The sequence below is a fragment of the Onychostruthus taczanowskii genome, unplaced genomic scaffold, assembly GCF_017590055.1.
Source record: "Onychostruthus taczanowskii isolate IOZ18803 unplaced genomic scaffold, ASM1759005v1 scaffold58, whole genome shotgun sequence".
Taxonomy (NCBI): Eukaryota; Metazoa; Chordata; class Aves; order Passeriformes; family Passeridae; genus Onychostruthus; species Onychostruthus taczanowskii.
In genome coordinates, this window is record NW_024503457.1 from 7066911 (window position 1) to 7073895 (window position 6985).

Consider the following 6985-nt stretch of genomic DNA (forward strand, 5'->3'; position numbering starts at 1 on the left):
TCTTTGCAGGAGCTGAAAGGTCATATGAATGGAAAGGTCATGCTCCACTTGCTGTTTGCTGACAGTCTTTCTGTAAATATTGGGCAGTGTAGGAAGAAAAGATCTTGGGCCAGTACCTTTGGTCTGATTCGATATGGTCATTGTGATGGCAGCCCAAACTGTGGCTTCTCTGTGCTTTCTATTCTCCTTTCCTCCTGAGGATTTCACTGTTTCTGCCCAGCATTTAGATTCCGTCATGCCTGGCATGTGGGCTGCAATGCATGCATGCAATAACCAGGGAAATGGAAAAATCTTGCCCTAACCCTGCACTTTCCTTTTCCCCTCTCGAAGCTGAAGGGGAAAGACAACTCAGGAGGAAAAGTGCCAAAATGTTTTAGAAATAAACGACAGACACCAGAGTCATCACACATTTTCCTAGGCAGGATAGTAATTTCTGTAATGTATTTTTAACCGTGAGGAGTGATGGGAGGGAAGCCACTTAAATCTAATGCAAATGAAGGATTTGTCAGTTACGCAGTTCGTATAATGTCATACGTAGAAAATGTTATAAAAGTGGAGGGATTATGGTGAGGAGAGACATTTCTAAAATTGGAGGCCTTCTTTTAGGGCTTTAGCCCCCTCACTCTTTCAGATCACTGGGAACGTTTTCCTCCAAGGAAGGGCAGGAGTCTCTCTCAAAAACGGTGACAGCTCTCTAAGCTACATGTTACTTAAGAAACTTCACTCTCCTCACTGCTACCTCTTCCAGTTTTTGCCAACTGCTGCTTCTCCTTATTTCAGTTCTTCAGTGATCCCCAACCACTTTAAGCACAGCAGGGCAGTTTCCAAATTCTTCCAGACTATTTCCTTCCTGCCTTCAAGGCAATGGCAGCTTCTGTGACCAAAAAACCTTATCTAATATGGAGGCTTTCCGCTGTTTTGGTTTTGATTCCAGATTGGATTAAAGGTGCTAGAAACAGGACCATTTGTCCGGCTGATGCCAAGCGACAGCATCAGTTTATGGGCACATCTGGAATTTCTTCGCAGCAGTGGCTCAATAGGGTTAATTGCACTGACCTCATTTATAAAGCACTTTGACATCTTATGAATTAATATAAGCTTTAAAAAAAAAAAAAAAACAAAAAACAATGTATTATAGTTGTGAACATGTATTACTCTCATGGATAATTATTTAAGCAAGAAATTAGTGAAGCACCACAAAAAGTAGAGCAGCACTGCAGCCACAGGAGCCTGGCAGGCTGGAAAGAGCATTTAGCCCAGCATTTGGGGCCGTCCTGACCCACTAATGGCCTTGGTTGTTATTAAGGCTCTCGCCAAGGGTAAAACGTACTTAAGCGTATTAGCCGCTACTCGGTGAAGGTTGACAGACGTGAGACCCTCAAAATAAACAGGGAGGCCGAGATACCTTTAAATGGCTAACCCGTGAGCCAACAGCAAACGCAGAGCCGCGGGAGCAGAACAGCCGGGCTCTCATTAGCGCTAACGAGCCGCTTTCCCGGGAAGCGGCTCCGGCAGAGCTCCTTTCGAGGGGAGATGAAGCCCCCCAGTGGCCGCCGGGCGCCTTGCAGCCCCGCACCGCGCCGCTCCCGCACCGCTCCCGCACCTCTCCCTCGCCGCTCCCTCGCCGCCCCCGCGCCGCCCCCGCGCCGCTCCCGCTCCCGCACCGTTCCCGCACCGTTCCCGCGCCGCTCCGCACCGCTTCCACACCGCTCCCGGGAGCCGGCGCCTCGGCCTCACTGACCCGCGGCTCTGCTGGCCACCCAGGCCTCACCCCGGCCCGGCCGGGCCCACACAGCAGCGCGCCCCCGGCCCACACATCCCCTCGCCGTCTTTCCCCGGCCCGAGCGGCCAAGGGAGAGGAAGGACCTCTCAGCCGAGGAGGTTTCCGTCCTGTCTGCAGCAGGTTGTACAGGGGGACGTGAATGTCACCCATGTTCCCTCTTAGGTAAACAACAAATATAAATCTCAACAAACACGACGCAGATTCTCCTTTTCACAGAGGAGGAAATTGGCGGGTGTCACAGTCTCATGAGAGGAAGAGTTTGGTTTTGCCAACCATTTGTCTTGATGCAGGAGTAGTTCAGACACTGATACAGTACAAGTGTTCTTTCAAAACTTAAAAGCTACACCTTTGGCATTCTTCACTGACAGGATCCAAGTTCACTGAAAAGCTGGTGTGGGCCAAATGATTTATGTTAAATTGCTCTCTCAAAGCCCTATCTTTTTCTGTTATTGAGAAGTTTTTAGACAAGTCTTGCATCTACTGCTATTCCTGCATGTAGGCATACAGGCAACAACTGAACAGGCAGTTTGTTTTTGCTGGAATAAGGATCTGACCAAATAACCCAAGCAAATGGCTGATCAAGGAGTTTCAGATACGAAAATGTAGGGTCTTAGCTCCTAAATGGGGTTTCTGCTTTGGACTATGGAGTTCATGAATTTTTTTCTTACTCTGACTGCAGAAGCCCTCAGTTAATTAAAGAGCCCATAGCTGATTCATGCAGACTCTTCAATGGATGTGCTTGTTTCACTGGAGCAGCAGAGGTATGGACACAGATTACCAAGAGCAATCTGAAGAGTATTTCAACGCCACTGAAATATGCATAGAATTTGTTTGGGTTCCTTTCTGCCGAGCAAAAATGTCAGACATGCTTTTTTACAGCAATTCATAATTGGAATATAATTGCTTAATATTCCCATCCATCTGAATTATAAGTAATGCTTCTTATTGCAGAAAGGTTATCGAAAGATTCACTGTGTGAATCACAGGTTAGACTTATAAGAGGGTCTTATACAACAGAACCAACTGTCACCATCCTGTCTTTAAGTATGTATGTCACTGCCTTGTGACAGATTTATTCAGGATCATTTGTACAATAAGATACTCCTAAGTTTTCATTAGAGCTAGAAAAACTAAGCTGATAGGAGTTTGCTTTTTTTTAAAATCAGGCTGGAACTTTTATTTTCTGATAGTAGAAGCAAGCGCCTCCTATGGATTGCATTCTCTATAGATACGGAGAGTAGCCAGAAAAATCTTCCAAGGAAATACGAAACTGTGCACAGCTTTTCTGTATTAGTGTATCAATCCAGCTAAAGAGCTACAACTTACACATACCCTGTTCTGTTCTGAATCCCACCAGTCTCATTTCCCTAGGCAAAACTAACACTGGGGAAAGCCACAAACTGAGGGTGTATTTGCAACTTCAAAAACATAAAAGGCATTTGGAGCTGCAGTGACAGGACCACAGCACTGGTACACTGGGCCTTGTTTCTGTGGGGAAGGCAGAGAGCATAATCCAGGTTATTGTTCCTCCTCTCTCTTTGGCCCTCTCTTTGTCGTGCACACCACAGGCACAGCCACCATCACAGTACAGTACTTAAGCTGACTTTTCAAAGCTAGTTGTCCACATGCACTGCTGCATAGACATGTCTTGGAGACTGCATTCTAAGCTGTCCCACGTGTGGGTCCTGCCGCAGCTCACAAAGCTCTTCAGGCTCCTCTCAGCACCAGGCATGTGCAGGACTGTTCTGTGCATGGCACAGCACGCCAGTGCCTCAGAGGCTGAGGTGCTTCAAGGGAAGCTTAACACTTCCCTCCCTAAAGCCTGCTTCTCAGGGAAGGCTGAAAGGGTGCTCTTGTACTGGATTATGTGATGTACAAGCCAAAGAACCAAGCTACTTAACACTAGTCCCAGAACATACAGGAATATGCTGTACATATTGCTTTGACTAGCAACTTGTTATTTAAAGTTCAGGGCAAAGATTTAAACCCAGAGAAGGTTTTTTTCGTAATTGCAGAGGGGAGGGGAGGGGGAGGATGATGACGTACAAATGGGCAGGACGTCAGAAAATAGGAGTAAAAAAATAATTACATAAAAAAAAAAACCTTCAGTTTCCTAATCAAGACTCACTGGAGCTTCTTTGCAAGCACTATCCCATATTTCCTGAGAGAGGTTAAATGCAAGATGATCACCGCAGCTCCTGAATTTAATACATCTATCAGAGTTCACAATGAGCTGGGCATGAGATCAGTCTCTTTGTTTTCCATGGAAAATTCTCCTGTTTTACATTAATAGAATAACTAAATTCCCTACTAAATACAGTGTATTTATTGGTTAATTCTTCTTGGGACTAGCTTTTCTTGACTTTGTTCAATGTTTTGAAAAATTCAAGATTAGTCTTATGATATTAAGAGCAAGTTTCAAATCTATTGCAAATCTCATAAAGATATCCTCTCCTGCTACAAAATCTCACCCTGGACTGAACATGAAAAGACAAAATTAGTCCTTTTCAAGACAGAATCATCAAAGATCAATGCCCATCAAAGAGCTTTACTTGGAGGAATAAAGAAAGAGGCCAAATTTCAAGATAACGCAGACAGTCAGTGAGACTGGAGTGCTTGAAGCTGCTGGAATTTTTTTAAGTCATTCACAAATACTATATCTACCCTTGACAGGTCATTTCATTCTATTTAGCACTTTTTATTCTCTGTGGTTTATAAGCTCTTAAGCAAATGTAAGAGGGAGGAAAAGCTAACGTGTCTGATAATACACTATATCAGGCTGACAACCTAACTGAATTTCCCCTGTGGTGCTAGCAAAATGCTGTTCCAAAAAGTAATAATGCATACAAAAAAAATAAATAAATAAATAAAAAGAGAAAAAGGGGGTAAAGGGATCATAGAGATCATGCCGTCACATTTAATTTCAGAGAACAAAACCTGAAGCTGATTTCTCTTTAGATCAGTTGTATACCAGTTGGAACATGGGTGCCTAGCACTGCGACAGAGTAATATGATCTGAGCTTTAAATAGCTGCCAAATAACCATGTGGTGGCTGGCAGCATTAAACGTGTTGCAACGAGAATGATCTGTTTCAAAGTAAAGCCACATAACAGAGGATTAGTCAATCTGATGTGGTATAGAAGGGGAGGGGGGAACGTTTTTCATTATCCTTCTGGGTTTCTTTCTGGTTTAAACATCTTCCAACTCAAAGATGCATCAATTTAAGCTCTTTCTCTTAACTGGTTTAAAACCTGAACCATCTCCAGGTCATTTCAGATAACATCTCCTGAGGTACCCGGGTACAAGGTGGGGGGTAACAGTGTGACAAATGTGAAGTAACACCACGGAGACTGTTCCCTTGATTTAACCTAGTACAGAGTAGCTGCCTCTCAGTGTGAAAGGCACCTTCCCTGCACAGAGCTGCTCTCCACCTCCACCCCCCAACCCCACTACCATCCCCCCAACTCCCTAGTTTGTACCAAATGCATCCTTGCCAGATTTTCGGAACAGAAAAGGAAAAGAGCTACAGCAAGTAAAATGGGGTGATTTGTACTCCAAGTCCTTTCCTTATTCTCACAGCAAAATGTCGAACCTTGCAGCACTCCATGAGGCCCTTCTGGGCTCTTTGGGACACAGGAGAAAATCAGGTGCAGTTTGGAGATGTCTAACACAGGAGTTGCTGCCAGCCCTCCATTCCTTCTTGTCAAATGGCTCTCCTGACCACTATTGTAAATATGTCTCCTGAGTAGATAAGGCACATAAGGACTGGAAAGATAGACCAGTTTTGGTCTTAAACTGGTAATGTGAGTGAGAGACACAGAGGGAAAAGCAGTGCTGTAAGTACTTGTGATTCTTCATCCCTTCTGTCACTTTTGATTATGGATGACTGACTTCTGTTTCCAATTTCAGTGTCTCCCCCAACTTCAGCTGCATCAGTTCAGACTTACTGTAAGTTAACAGCAGAATTTCATGTGAACATACTTTATCTAGCCTTCACTGCCTGGGAATCACACTGCCAAAAGGACAAATAAGAACAGGAGAGCCAGAGGAGAGCCAGCTGCTGCATCAGAAGGTAAATAGCTCATTTAAGATATTCAGTATGACTTCTTGAAAGATAATAAGCACAACATACTTCACAGCCAGGATTTTGCAGGAATGAAGACAGCTATAGACACTACCTGCAACTGTTTACTAGCAGTTTACTAGCACACTACAGAGTACAGTCTCAGCGGCAGTAGGTAGGCATCCTGCAGAGAAATAAAGCAGGCTTTTTTTGCATTTCCTCAGAGGAGAACACTGTTTTACCTCATTAATATAAATGCCAATAAACAGCCACAAATTTCATGAAGGCCAGCTCCAGTGAAACCTACAGCAGCTATCCAAATGAGTAAAAAGAATAAATGGGTAAAATCCTTTTCTGACTGGTCTTGTCTGCAGCTGCCTTTGCCACATTGTGTTGGTGTATCCCCCAGGGATCAACAACAGCTGCACAGAGGTCTGGCAGATGGCAGCAACAGAGGGACACTCACCTGTCTTTTTCTCCCTCCTTTCTCACTTCCTTCTCCTTATTTTCACACTGTCTCCTTTGCGGGCAGTCATAGTCCTTCCCATGTTTGCACTGGACAAATGGATGATTTACAGATTGAAAGTAATCAGAAAATGCTTCTTATTTACTCTTCTTCCTTACTCTTCCAAACACATTTCTTAAAAAATAAATCTCTTTTCTTCCAATATGATCACAGGCTATTAAGCCAGCTAGGAAATTATTAAGGAAAAAAAAAAAAAAAAAACAACTGAACTCCCAAACTCCTATGGATTTGTGAGGAACACAGTTCTTTGACCAATTTCACAGAATATTTTGATTAGCGTATTTAATCCTCTTTACAATATTTTATTCAGCTCTCATGAAAATCCCTGCATCCCTGCCAAGGATTTTCTAGACAAAAGCATATCTGGAAGAATGCCACAAAGCAAGTCTCCTTAGCTGGCCTGTCTTCCCCAAGTTCTTACAAACCCATTCCCCTGAACATAGCTCTTTAATGAAATCAGAAGAACAAGAGTTAAACTGTGCTTTCAGGCAATAATCATCCAGAAATGCCTCCCCACCACCCTTAACACCATTCTTTGGTCTGCAGCAACTACTTGTTACATATCACGTGCTTACCTACATACATTTTTTGGAGGGAGCAAACAAACCCCACT